This window comes from Lactuca sativa, chromosome 4 (assembly GCF_002870075.4).
Source record: "Lactuca sativa cultivar Salinas chromosome 4, Lsat_Salinas_v11, whole genome shotgun sequence".
Taxonomy (NCBI): domain Eukaryota; kingdom Viridiplantae; phylum Streptophyta; class Magnoliopsida; order Asterales; family Asteraceae; genus Lactuca; species Lactuca sativa.
This window is the reverse complement of record NC_056626.2, coordinates 345642303-345658782: the sequence shown is the minus strand read 5'-3', so window position 1 is coordinate 345658782 and position 16480 is coordinate 345642303.

Sequence of the window (16480 nt, the reverse complement as noted above, 5' to 3'; positions counted from 1 at the left end):
TGCAGGGTTGTAGGGGAGCCACAACTTAGTTAGGATCATGACCAGAGGTGATTGACCGATCAGTTATCCAGGGGCCAGCACTGATGGTTATGTGAAATTAGGATGGAACCGGTAGAGACTGCTGAGCTAAGGGTGGGACCTTGTTATATAGGATCTTGTGGTCGAGTGGTGCATGTTTCTGTAGGGCTACGACTGGGTAGCCCTGATATTGGATCTCATAAGAACCTGGTGGTTGGACTGGGTGCGAGACTGGAAGTCTCAGGGAATCAGCTAAGGGTATTTATTAATCGGTCGAGTAAAGGATGACGGGAAGTCATGGTGCATTATGCAAATGCCGATTCGAGAATCTCGGGATAGGAGCGAAGTAACAATTAGGATTGGGATAGGTACCCGAATCAGAATTCGTACATGATTTTGTTTCAGTGAAATGGGATGTGGGGCATCCATATGCCAAGGGCATCGAGGGCAGAATTCCATGGTGGTGAACAGGTTGATTTGATGGAAGTTTAAGCCATTACGATGTGTCTCGGGTGACTCTTTTCGTAATAAAGCCACGACATGTCGGAATCAGGAAACGGTAGGTCGAAGGAGACCATGTATGATGTAAGACTACAACGGTCTCATATAAACCAAATCCAATATATATATATATATATATATATATATATATATATATATATATATATATATATATATATATATATATATATATATATATATATATATATATATATATATATATATATATATATATATATATATATATATATATATATATATATATATATATATATATATATATATATATATATATATACTTTAAACTTTATCTCTTTTCATTTATGAATCCAAACATTACATTTGTTATGTTACAAACGTCAAAGAACGTATTGTAAAATATAAAATGTATGGTTTAAGGTCGAAACGTACGTAATTGAAAAGGAAAAATATTTCAGGAACGAATAGAGAAAAACTAAACTATTAAACGTAACGAACACCATAAATCTGTGTCTCATATCTACCCTATATGTACAACACCTAAACAATGACCTTTGACCAAATCATACACCCTTTGTTGACTTTCAACTAGTTGATGTTTATCCATATCTATAGCAGTCGTAGGTTGTATATTACTATATTATTGATTTCTTGTGGACTAACCTTCACATGATGCATCCATAATTCCACATGTATATATTTAATAACCTTATTTTAAACAAAGATGTTACTACAGCGATTTATATTAGATGATATAAAACCGTATGATATTTTTTACAAGGTTTGAAATTCAAATTTTGATACTTATTTGCGTAGACATTATTATTATGATATATTATTGATTATTAACTACTTTCTATAAGTTTTTTTGGTAATATCGTGGGCCGCTCTACATTATGAAAAACTAAGCAAGGGTTTAAGGCTTCAAATTATAAAGCCCCCATTTTCAAAGTTTATTCTATTATATATATATATATATATATATATATATATATATATATATATATATATATATATATATATATATATATATATATATATGTATTTTTTGGGATATAAAGAAAAATTAAAGCTTAACTTTGTAAAAACACTGGTTTATAAAACTAAAGGTGTCAATTTCAAAACTTTTTGCTTACTTGAAGGGTCTCAATTTTTTGATTTTTTTAGAGCCTCTAAATTAATTTAGCTGTCCCTGATAATGTCTTACTAAAAACTTATCTGAACCATTAGTTTACAATAAAACTTTTCATGTAAGATAAATTTCAAATCAAGGCATTATATGTAGTGAAAAAAATAAGAAAATTGAGGAAACCACCAAATGCTAAAACATCGAATTATATACATTGCCAATTGTGATGGGTAGTATTTTTCTATTGTCTTAATGATGAGCATATGTCTTGGTTTGTCTAAGATCTTGGTCACAATCTTCCATCTTGACAATTATCATCTATATTTATGTATTTAATATCTTTGTAAGTGTTCTTTGTTTTTATTGTTCAAGAGAACGAGAAATAAGCCACAAGCCAAAGAAAAAGACAACAAAATGTGGAGATGATTATTCTCTGTCGGGTATTGAGGAGTTATATATATATATATATATATATATATATATATATATATATATATATATATATATATATATATATATATATATATATATATATATATATATATATATATATATATATATATATATATATATATATATATATATAGAGAGAGAGAGAGAGAGAGAGAGAGAGAGAGAGAGAGAGAGAGATGATTATTTCTTTTGTTGCAAAACATTTAATTGTAGCGGTAGAAATGGATAAAGGATATATATGTATTTCCAACCAAATATGTTTGATTAAATTTTGTTGAAAACCATTGTTATCGAAAAATGATTTTAAATATATCAAAATTTATAATTTTTTATTCTCTATAAATAAAAATCCATATTGACATAATTTTAAGATAAAATAATTTTGTTTTAACTTTTAGCCGTGGTTATTCATAAATGGATAAAATAAGGATCAGATTTTTATTAAAGTACATTCGTAATTCACTTATGAATAAAACGTATACTTAAGTTTTTTAATGTTTAAGTATCGTTTATATATAAATATAACACGAAATAAATTTTCTTACCTAAAGTATATTTTTTACATCGTCTTTTGTCACATGTTATATTTATATATAAATAAAATGTGTATTAGTTGTCGTCATATGTTATATTCATATATGAATAAATCATTTATCAAATTTTTGTTATGTTCATTTGTTATTTATATATAAATTAGTATTATGCTAATAAAAGAAGTAGTGTTTTGAAATTTTGAACTACTTATTCATATATGAATAACAAATAAATTGTAAAAAAATTATGATAAATGTGTTCTTCGTATATAAATATAACTTATAAGGAAAGCTAATACACATTTTATTCATATGTGAATATAACATGTAACGATAGTTGATGTAACTAACGAATATTTTTTTATATATTAAGATAATGATTAACATAGTTTAAGGAAACATGTTTTGTTGGAAAACACACATGTATTCATTTTCCATTTCCGCCGGTACGATGGAGGCTTTTGCGTCAAAAATAAATGAGTGGTTGAGAATGATTTCCCCATTCTCAACATTTTTTATTTTCTCAATTGAACTCACCTATATATATATATATATATATATATATATATATATATATATATATATATATATATATATATATATATATATATATATATATATATAAAAGCTGAAAACACTTCACACACACAATTCACTTAAATAACTATCTCTACACTTTCTTTCTCAAAGCTCTGTATTTATTTGTAATCATTTTATTATAATGAGAACTCAAAGGCAGTGTAACATTCGTCACCTCGTGAGGTTTTATGTCGGGAATCTTGAGTGGTAAAGACTTTCCTCGTTAACATCATGTGTTGCATTTACACTCTTACATTCATATATCTTGAACTATATATTGAAACATAATGTCTCAATTACGAATTTGGTGAAAATAACTTAAATCATTTTTTTAACAAAAGTAACATAATATCATTTTTTGCATTTTCTATTTAATCTGCAAAAAATGTATCAATTTTCAACAATTCCAAGTTTTAATTTTAAGTCAATTTTCCAATTAATGACGAGTTGAGAAATAATGTTCAAACTACAACAACTACATCTTCACTCTTACACCCTAGGATCCTGAATGTTGAGACCGGATGACCTCCAGGATATCATGCAAGGGACATCATCCCTATGAAAGCTCTACTCATGACAAATTCTGTGACACCCAATGCTCGATCTGCCAATCTAAAAAATGTTATAGAAATCTTTGATATACCCTCATAGATGCAAGATGTTGGAATCATTCTTGTAATGGATAATGAACTCAAGCAACTAAGGGATATGATCTTGAGTGTTCCTGCAATGATCCAACCTATATTAAAATTATCTAGCGAGCCACATGATCTCAATATTTGTTCCCCGATTTGGTGATACAGAGATCCTAAAGTGCTTCCAAAAACAAAACATGAAGCCATACGATGGAACTACATTTCCCAGCATAAAGAGCATAAGAAAATCATTCCATCATCCCACTACATGTTAAAGAAGCTTGTTTGTGTAAGGGTTTTGGTTCGACCCTTATAGGATCTACCTTGAAATTGCTACCAAGCTTTCCTTCATATTCATTTAATTATTTTTCACATCTCATTAAATTTTTATTAACTACTTTTCATGTAGAAGGAGTTTTGAATGACTAACTAGTGACAGTAACTCAAGATATAGATGAACCACTTAGTGATTATGTAAGTGGGTTTTGAAGAGAAGCGTTGGATCCAAAACATGGATGTTCCCACAGCTGTGGAATCCTTCATGGTGGGTTAACAAAAAGTTATTGATGTGTTGAAGACATTTTATTAAAATAAACCTTTAAAACACAAATCTAGTTTTAAATTTATAAACCAAACTAATCCAAACTGAGACTATCAAGGGGAATAAAATTGTCTCAATAGAAAAGATAGTTAACTAAAAAATCTATAAATAAAGATAAGAATTATATAAAGAAGTTTACCAATTCCTAAATTAATTAATTCCAATCCCATATCCTTATTCAAATGTTCGAAGTTATATACTAGTAGGGATAACTTTCGTAGATCCATTCTGTTAATTCGTATTATCAAAAACATAATTGGTATGATTGGTCCCATGATCAGTGGCCACCATTCAAATTGTTAAATCAATAACACAATCATGAACATTAAATTAACATTCATATGTCTAAACTAGGCATGTATCTTTCCACTAGTCACCCCTACCTACACTCTTAACTTAGTTTCCAGATTGGACAAGTTCATAGACAGTTTGATTCAAGCAACAAAATATGAAATCACTCAAATAATCAGATTGAGTTATATAGGCATAAAAATATCAATATTAACACTCATACATCTTTAATTGAGAAAATATAATATATTAAACCACTTCTAATATCCTTTTAATGAATCTAATCATAATCAAGTTAGATCATCTACATTATACACAAAAGTAGTGGAAACTTAGCCCATAACAAGACTAAAAATCAACAGAAAGCAAATGAATGTAAACCATAATGTAAAAAAAACCAAATACTCGCTTCTGAGACTCCTTGTGTCAGATCTTCTAACTAATGATGTTTCTTTCACGTGCCTCTTTTTCTTTTGATATGTTCTCCTATTCTTGTATGCTCTCCCTCTTTTGGATGAAATTATGGCTTCGTTTGTAGCCTTTTACGAATGAATTAAATCGCAGCGCGACAAGTGTTTTACAATGCAACCTATTAATATTTGCATTTCTCTTTAAAATCTTCTCCATGCTAAGTTCCCACTATTTTCCTCGGTCAATATTCCACAAAAATATGCTCCAAAATTGCCCCTTTTTAGCTTTTATTTCATCGATTAGTCTTTTTCAGTTGTAAAACATTAGTATAAAGCCATTAAGCATCTTTTGTCTTACTGTAATTATAAAATATGTATACTTTAGGACACATCAAAATACCCAATACTTGTATTTTGCTTGTCCTCAAGCAAAACTTTAACCATTTATCCTCACTTAAACATTTCTCACAAATTATTAATTATTAATGCTAAAAAGATGTATAAAAAAATATTGTCCATTTTTTTTCAGTGATCAAGAATATAAATCTCGTCTTTCTAATACTCTAAACAAATCTTCTCATCTAAAAATGTAAACTTTTTGATAGGATACCTTTTATTTATGCAATCTGGTCTTTCTAATACTCTAAACAAATCTTCTCATCTAAAAATGTAAACTTTTTGATAGGATACCTATTATTTATGGATAACTTATTTACTATACGCTTCAATTATTTCCTCACCTCAAGGTTATGGTGTTAAGTTTCCAAGTTTTTGATACTATCCCTAAATGATATTTTTTTGAGATACCAATTTTCACTTTCCTCAGTATATTTATTCTTTTGTTTCACTTGATTACACAATAAAAAATTGACTAACTTCATCTCGTGACTTTCTAAGAAATTTTTTTGGATACTATATATTTTAATTCTAGAGGCTACAAAATGAAGTCTATGTCTTTGAATTAATGATTTATATATTTATTATATGAATTTTTTATTTATTCCAAAGATCATAGGTTGACATCTCATATTGAGCTTTTATTTCCTTCTTTCCAAAGGACTTAAACCTCCAAACTCTTTAGCACAAGATTTTTAGTCTCTTTCACCAACAAGTGTAAGTCCCCATATTTAGGATCTGAATCAGTGATCAAATGATATTGCAAACAATTCAGAGTGTAGAAGTGAGTAGAAGAATGATTAAACCAAGCATGCACACATTTATATCACATAAACATCAAATACACCTTGGGAAACACGCACATACGTCACCTGACACTGACAAAGACACCTACTATTTATATCACCCCAACAACACACGGGTGTACAGCCACACACGCATATGCGGCCGCACACAGGGTGTATGGCCGCACACAGCCATACAATAGTTACAACAATCACAACTAACACCAAGACCCTAATAAGACCAATTACAAGATAGATGCCTAGCCCAAACCACTATATAATAACTTATCAATCTCCCCCTTGGTTTGTGGCTAGCTTGAGCGTGGTGTTCAAACACTTGGTTTCTCGAACAGCTTCAAGTCAGATTTTCCCATAAATCCCATCCAAAGCTTTTCATTGATGATCGTGGCAACCATTCTTGTGAATTCCTTAGCAGCAGCCTCCATGACCTCCTTTATGCATATGATTTGATGACGAGCCAGGGTATGAATGTCTCTCTCTCTCTCTCTCTCTAAATCTGAGGAGATCCTTAGCACTAATAAGCCTCAGAACCTTTTCTTTGTTTTTCAACTTGATGGCAGTGGTTGCAACTTCATCATCGTAGGCCCAAAATTCCATGTTATCAAGATATTCATCTTGGTAGTGTTGAGGGATTGGAATATCATTCACTAAATTAGTAGCCGAACATAACATGATCTTTATTGGTTGGTTGGTTTCAGGATCAAGGACATGCTTGTCTTTTCTTACCAATGCTTTTGCAGTCTTCATTGAAGGAAAGTTATCTTCGACCTGCTTATCTAAAAACTGCTTGAATTTGAAAACACTAGGGCTTTGAGAAGGATTGTGGAAGGGAGCCCTAGAGAGTTCAAAGAGATCAACTTTCGTCCATGAGTTGAAGTCATGTATGCTTCGGTAGTATTCTGGATTTCCAGAATTCCTCTTAACCACCCACAACTTAAGCTCAAGATCATAACCCCACATCTTGATTCCTGTATGATCACCATATTCATCACCAAATTTTCTCCTTGTAAGATCAGTCACTGTGAGTTGCGGTTCATCTACTTTGCGATTCTCATTTAAACTTTTCAAGAAAAGCAAGGCTTCCTTCTGCTCAGCAGTGATTGTTCTTTGGCCATGTTTGATTTTGATCCGTGGGATGGCGTTTACAGGCTCCTTATTAAATCGGTCAACAATTCTTGTTGTTCTCAGGGGAGGTTAGTCAACAGGAAATTCGCCTTCTGAAGTCTGGATAGGAGCAACGGGAGGATCTTCAACACCATTTGGCTATTGAAATAAAGACTGAAACTTATCTCCAAAGGCTTCAAAAAGTTTATTCTTTAAGCTAAAATAAAAGGCAGTTAGGAATCCAAGATTGGTCTGAAGCTTAGAGATTTGCTTTGACTTCAAGGCATAATCTTCCTCAAGCTCAACAATCCTAACATCATGCTTTCCAATTAAGATGTCCTTCTCAATGTTCTGTTGTTTTAAAATGCCAATTTCTTCTTTGAGAGAGGACACCTCAGAATCACCATCCCCTGAACGACCTTCCTCGATAGATATTCCTTTTCCATGTGAGGAAGGTTCAGAAATATTTTGAGCCAAGTGGCTTGCTAGCCTGATGGAGGCTTCATCCAGTAAAGGCCTTGATAGGGAGTGTGACAACCCGAAATTTCTATCTTGTACAAGCCCCACACTTTAACCAAAGTCAAACTTACTTCTATAAACTTTTAGCATAGTTTAGAGACTATTTGAGCATTCTGAGTTTATTTCATCAAAAGAATAAGTGAAAGGAAGTGTCCATTGAAGTGGTAACCTATCAAACTAGCCCTACCCATCATCATGTGGAGTTTACGGCCACACCATGTGGGTTTACGGCTGTAAACACATGGTGGCCATAAACCCCTAGTATATATATGACACATAGTTATTTTTCACTCATTCTTCACCTTTCTAGCTAGAGAAATCGGATTCTCTCCCAAGGATCTTCATGATTTTCTTCCAATCTTCACAAATGTAAGCAAACCCTTCCATCTATGTGTTGATTACATCATTTCTTCTTGATTCTGAAGGGTTTTGAGCATTTTAACACTCCTAAGTGTACATGCAACCCTAAATACCGTGGATCTATGTTTTCTCTATTATACATACAAATATGAATATCCAAGCTATTACCCTATCTATCATACAATCATCGATACTTGGGTAATCAAATGGATAGAATACATACCTTTGTTTGATGTAGCTTGTGTTCATGAAGCTTGAGTGCCTAGTGCCCCAAGTGTGACAGCTCAAATGGTTCACACAACATCATATGCACTTGGAAAGACTTGAGAGAATTCCACACACTTCATGAAAATCGGCTAGTCCTTTCACTTGCACATTAGTGCCGATTTTCCCAATGATATGATCTTTATATAGTGTCACAATTAGGGTAAACCCTAATGGTCATGGCCTTCCATTTCCTTGGATCCATGGGTTCAAATACACCATGGAGCATCCATGGAGCATCCTATGGGTTTTAGCCCAACTTGATAATCCATGGAGCACTAGCCCACTATACAAGTATGGATGATTTACACAATCAACCCATATATTTAATTAGTCTTCTTTTGATCGCTTAATTCATTCTAGATTAATTCTGGATCAATACTAATTAAATAATCTTATTAATATATTCGAACATATAATATATTAATAATCCTTAAGTGTTATATCTCTCATTATAGTTTATCCAAATGCATGATGCCATGCAACCCAAATGGACCATGACGGGTCGGGTCAAGTCTTACCAATTATAGTTATGGAGTTAGACATTAATCCAACAGTCTCCCACTTGGATAAGTCTAAAACTATTATTGTGTATGACTTCAAGAACCGACTGGCAATCGTAGCTCTCAAAAGCTTTTGTCGAACTCTGACCTTGTCGATGAACTCTGACCTTTGTCAATGACTTGTCTATTAGATAAGGGATCATATATTCCTCCATTCTAGATATCATATGGACTGAGACATGGATTATAAATCATTTTCTCTGTCCATTTGTTGTTTCCCGATTTCCGATTCATGATGATTGACTGATTGAACAAATCAAATCAGTCCTAGCTTGGCCAAGCACTCACATGTATCAACATTAAATCATCGAGGGGTCAACAGATATCGCTTTTATCCCAAAGGTAAAAGGAATGGATAAACTTCGATTCATATGGCTTGTTCTACTACTTGTTGAATCATACACAAAGACACGTTTTATAACATCGAGTTACCAAATGCGTTTTCATGCAATCAATGTACAACCAACTCTTAGTAACAACTCATATCTCTAGGTTTGAAGAATATAAGATATTATCGTCTCATGATCACTCGTGATACAATCCATGAAGTGATTCCAATGAGCGTGGGTTGAATCCAATACTCAGAACTTATGAGCACTCATGAGTGTTGTAGCACAACTTTGTCCACCAACTTGGACCTCTACAAGCCCACCCATGACAATCTTGATTCATACCTACTTCCAGCACATGACCGACTGTGGATGGTTTGAATAACTTAGTTATTCCGGAAGAATAACGTAGTTTATTCTGGAAGTCAAAACATGCAAAATGAAACACAAGAATAATTGAATCTAATATGGTATCAAAACCTATGAACATAAATAAAACACCTTTTATTTATCACTATATGATTACACACTATTCATTACATAATGTTTCAGCTATCAACTTTATTCTTGAATTAAAATAATAGTTGTCCCATGCTCCGAGCATGTACACTATGTTTTTCTAAACAATAGCTTTGCCATACACCAAGTATGCACTCTATGTTTGTCTGTGATACTTACTTTGTGAAATAAACCAATTGACCAAACTTTCAATGATTCTAATTTCACACTCCCGAGATCTTATGGCAAATGCAGGAATTCCAAATTCATGCCATTTTACCGAAATCTGTTAGATTCTAAACTTATATGCAATGATTCTCTTGTAATGATTATGCACAAAGTCACAAAGAGTTCACAACAAACATTACAGAGCATTCCAAAGGAGATCAGCTCCTTGGAAACATCCTGCTTGCATTAAGTTTCCTAATCTTGCACAGATTTATTGAACAATTTCCACAAATGGGATCATTTTCACATTCCCCATTTGAGTATCACTTCTGAACAAGAGTTGCCTCTTTTAAGAATATGTCAATATGGGCCTTCAACCAATTAACACTATACTTCCAACTGTCCCTGAGCAACCAATCTTTGGTAGACCATAGATTGTCCTCGACAATTGCTTAATCATTTTAGTCATATCCAGTTATAGACCTTTTAACTTCTTAATGCCTAAGGCATTTGGAAAATTTTAGAAAGGATGAATATAGCACATGTAATCGATCCTATATCTGAAGTATATGGGACACGATTCATGATGTTTCACATAAAGACTAAACCAGTCTTTTGCTATAATATTTCCATTTCTATTTGCCAAGTTCTCATAATTCAGATTATGAAAAGGGATGTCGTAATCATAATCGAATTTTAGAACGCAAATAATGAACCCATATATAGAATTTCCTTATGAAATTCATATGTATTCTTGACTAAATTTTATTGAAATCTCAATCTAATCTTTTAGAATTGAAATGAAGTATAATTTCCTCTCCCTTAATTATAGCAAAACAACTTTTTCAACCCCTATAGCCACAAGAATTCAAACTTTTGTTTTCTAAAATTAACATTGCTAACTTGCAATACTTATCATAATTATCATGCTCCCAATAACATGATGATCATTAGCATAACACTTATGCTCCCACTAGCTTTGACATGTACTCAGAAATCAGTTGGACTTCTAGAAAAACAATACTTTATTGACTTTCTTACCAAAGTTCAGATTTCTGATACTAGATTGCTTTGATAAAACTTTATCAATGTCATACACCTTATCTTAGATAGCTCATAAGTGTGTCTAAACAATTTAAGAACTATAAAAAGGGATGTCGTAATCATAATCTCAATTATTTAGACCTTTGCCACTTCTCACAAGTCCATGTTAGTGTGCCGTTAACCACACACGCTCCACTAACGACATTGAGAATGCAAATATCTCAATTGCTATCTAATTAAAATCTACTTAGTGAAAGTGTTTCCTCACCATCATTTTCATGAATCGGAGGGAAACCTCATGACACTTAGACTTAATGGTGTATGAGTTCTTACCCATGTGAATTGTCAAAACCATAATCACAAGACAAGGTTAGTGACAAATCCAAACTCATATGGACTGGACTCAATCTTAATTTCTTGCCATCTGGCAGCTCAAGGGCCTGCCATTGCTTCCCAGTTGTTGTGCAACCAATTGAGAACATTATGAATCATATGAAAAGCCAACTTTAACTGGAATGGGCACATAATATGTCAACATGATAGGTTATAAACCTCAAGTCGTATGCTAGTGAAGAACTTCAGGTTTTATTCTTGATTAGTTCTTGAGACTTTCAAGACATTTAAAACTCCCACTGTCGTCTTGAAATATAAGAATCCCTTGTCAAAAATCCAAGAGATAGTGTGGATTCTAATAAGGACAAACACTTCACACAATTGGCCTTAGTTGGTCTTTGTTTTGTCCAAAACATTGCAAGTTACCAATTTCAAATGTACAAGAGTAGAAAACTTTTACTCTTACATTTGACTAGTGTTTTAAACCTTTCTTTAAGATATTTCACTCAACTTAAAGTCTTAGAGTATGACTCTATGACTTGTTTTGGAATGAAGTATGACTCATCTTCTTGATTTGACCACTTCAACAATTCATAGCTCCTCTTCTTAGCTATCAAAATGCACTTAGAGGATGAATTGCGATAAGGTCTCTTAATCATTAAGATGATCATATGACATGATACTAAATTACTCTCCCATCTTTTCAGATTTGAGAAACTTTTATCCTTCTGCCTAATTTGATTCTTCTTATTCGCTCTGCCATACATTGGAATCTTTTCCAATGTCTCAGAATTACACTTAAGCTTGTAAGCATAATCATATTTACTGAGCTTTAGTAAATTATGACGAATAATCTTATCGATCTTTTGTTGTGGACTTGACCAGTGCACAAGAATGTGTACTCGATCCCTTAGTCCTTCAGTTAACTCACATATACATGTGAACAAGGAACTAGTCTTAATTTTCCAAAGATGAAAAATTCTCATTGATCATGCTATACAACTTGCATGACTCCAAGTTTCGGTCCAATTGAAACTTGGGTGATGAGGATCTTTCCTTATATGGTAAATTTTGATATTACCACAAATGAAAGAATCAATTTCATATTTCCACTCTTGCTATTAATGGAATTATATAAGCAACAATTTTTTTTCCTCAAATGCCATTGTAAGGATATTTTAAAATAAATAAAAACATCATTTTTCCTTTTATTTTAAAAACTTTGTGGGAAAACTATCCTTACAATGCAAAAGAGCATGAAAAATTTGTTGTTATCTATTCCTAAGCAATATATCATAACTCCTAAGAAGTAGCTCAAGAATCCGATCTTCAAACTATGCGATAGAAATCCATCTATGCGATCAGATTCAACACATTCTTTCTTTAAGTTTCTTCACTTTTCTTTGATTCTTACAAACATCAACATGTGACCCAGTAACATCATGTATCTAGAATCTCAATATAGAAACTTAGCAGAGTTAGATAGTGGATTTTAGCTGAAGTAGGGTCAAACTTATCGACTTTAACATCCATAGATAAAATTGGCAGCTTCACAACTAATGCCCCTTCCTTTGACAATATAAACATATGGACCCTTTGGTAATGGTACCGGTACTATCACAGACTTAGCTTTTCTCTTTACCATTTGGTCAACCGAGTTGACTATGGCCGATCCCTTTCCATAGGGAAGAGAATGCTTTTTCTAGATTTCCAGTGTCTTCATTGTCAATGTCCACAAAGTTTTAGGAAGTTGATCTTGGGAAATAGATAAGATCATTAAGGGTCTTGTCATAGTCTGTTTCATAGGAGTCTCAAAGGAACTCACTATGTGACCTAGAAAGTGATTGAACCACCAACTTTCTCAAGAGTTTGACACCCAACTCTCCCGGCTTGTCAGTATGTGACATCATCTCAAAGATGTGAGCACACCTAGACCTTGCCTTGCCAATAGGGCTTGAGTGACCTTGAACTTGTGGGATAGGGAGAATAATTGGAGGAGGTGGAGGAAGTGAAGTTCCAAGAGATTTGGGAGGATCATAGATGTCTGAACTAGACATCTTTTGGGAGACATTCAAGATAGTTGATTAAAAGTCCTTAATATAAAACCCAATATGAGATATTAAGGTTAGGACCCTACAAACTATTTTATAACTCGGAAGAGGGGTGTCGTAATCCAAGCTATAAAATAAGGTAGGTGAATAACGATTCACCAATTTCCACCAAGATAAACAAAATGTATTATTAGGTTTTAATTGGTTTTGAAACTCCTCGATTCTTTTGAGATTCATTGAACTGTTCAATGGCATGTTTCAATCGCGAGCGTGCCCTTCAGTTTTTGTGATTGGGATGCCGAGGATCACTAAACAAGGTGTGAAGTAACAATGCAAATATACTTGGTACCCTTAATATTTACCGCTTAATCGATGTGCCGGTTAACCACACATGCTCCACCGATACTATAATAAATATTAAGTTACCCTTTGCCTACCTTGTTAAGTCCAGGTTAGTGTGCCGGTTAACCACACACGCTCCACTAACAACTTAAGCAAAGTGCAAAGTGTAAGTTCATGGGTTAACACCAAATTCACATTTTCCTAAGTAACTAAGATTGGGTGTTAATAAGAGTTTAGTTACTTAGTATTTATCATTAATACTTTTAATGAAGGGAGAATTCTAGTCCTTGTCCTACCCGTTCGGCTAACGACCCTCCACCGGTCAAGGAAGTGGTGGGTGAGAGTGGACACCCATTAAACTGCCATTTTATAGGAAGTAACCTTGTACCCCCCTTATAGACCGGCTTCGTGAATGAGGCCTACTAACGGTAAGATTGACTTTACTCTGATAAATATATATAAATATTATTAACTTATAATATTATAAAGTATAAGGGTTGAATTTTAACTTTTAAAATTCTAAGGGCTTAACTTGGAATTAAAGTATTCAAGGGAAAACTTTACAAATTCCAAAACTTGAGGGCAAGTTTTGAAACTATTCAAAACTAATTAATTCCATTACTTATGTGTTTAAAGTAGTTTTAATTAAAAAAACTCTTCAAGTTCCATAACTTGAGGACAAGTTATGGAAGACTTTAAACTAATAAAAGAATGTAACTTTTCGTTATTTTGTAACTTATGGAATTAATTAAGGTTACACATTTTATTACTTAATGAAGTGACTCTTGAACCTCCATAACTTGAGGACAAGTCTCTTCATTTTTGTAACCATTGCTAACTTTTATGAGTTTTATGAAACTTAAATGTGACTTTTCATATAACATGAGGACAAGTTACACAAACAAATTTTAGAATCATTTTTTAGATTAAAATGGATTGAAAACACATTATCAAATAACTTATCTATTAATCTAAGCAACTCATATGAACATAATATTTCAAGTCAAACACTTTTTCATGAAATTAGCCTAACCATTAAACTAATACAAATCATGAATCTATTGACAAATATCTTTGAAATTGGATTAGCATGAACAGTACCACATCAAGAACAAGTTTATAAGTCCAAAAACATTTTAGGGTAATGTTCCTAGTCAAATTCCAGCCAAAACAGTCGAATTTATGCTATCTGGGGGTCAAACTTGTCGAGTGCATGAACCAACTCGGCGAGTTGGATCGTTTTGATCACTTTTTAGGCATGGACTCGTCGAGTCCCCTGATGGACTCGCCGAGTCCGTTGCCCAGACAGCAAAAAAACGTTGATTTTTTAAGCAGTTTTCCGAGTATAACAAGAAAACAAGCCTAGGCTCTGATACCACTAAAGGGTTTTAAGCATTCTAACACTCCTAAGTGTACATGCAACCCTAAATACCTTGAATCTATTTTTTCTCTATTATACATACAAATATGTATATCCAAGGTATTACCCTATCTAGCATACAATCATTGATACTTGGGTAATCAAATGGATAGAATATATACCTTTGTTTGATGTAGCTTGTCTTCATGAAGCTTGAGTGCCTAGTGCCCCAAGTGTGACACCTCAAATGGTTCACATAACATCATATGCACTTGGAAAGACTTGAGAGAATTCCACACACTTCATGAAAATCGGCTAGCCCTTTCACTTGCACATTGGTGCCGATTTTCCCAATGATATGATCTTTATATAGTGTCACAATTAGGGTAAACCCTAATGGTCATGGCCTTCCATTTCCTTGGGTCCATGGGTTCAAATACACCATGGAGCATCCTATGGGTTTTAGCCCAACTTGATAATCCATGGAGCACTAGCCCACTATACAAGTATGGATAATTTACACAATCAACCTATGTATTTAATTAGTCTTCTTTTGATCGCTTAATTTATTCTAGATTAATTCTTGATCAATACTAATTAAATAATATTGTTAATATATTAGAACTTATAATATATTAACAATCCCTAAGTGTTATATCTCTATTTATAGTCTATCCAAATGCATGATGGCATGCAACCCAAATGGACCATGTCGGGTCGGGTCAAGTCTTACCAATTATAGTTATGGACTTAGAAATTAATCCAACAGATTCATCCTTGAATCCATCCACAAATTCCATCTTTTGATCTCGATCTTCAAGAACTCCAAGAACACAAAAGTGTTTGGGCCGAAAACTCCCATCTTTAGCTTTCAAATTGTAAGTGCTTACATGTTTATTAGTTAGGATATTGAATTAAGGACTTGAAAACAACAAGAGTCCAACGACAAAGGGATTTACTATGCTTTTAACTTTTTATCAATCAAACTACTTCAATCTGTTTATCAAACTCTTCTACATGATTAAACTCTTTATCAAACTCACTTTTATATATATCAAACCTTTTCTTCTACAGCTTTCAAACTTATACATTGTCAAAACCATGTTTAATACATATATGGTTATATAAGTAAGGATTGAAGGACTTAGGACTAACAACTCACTTTATTTCCTGTTCCTTGTTTGGTTGTAGACTTAGAGTACCCTATTGTTTGT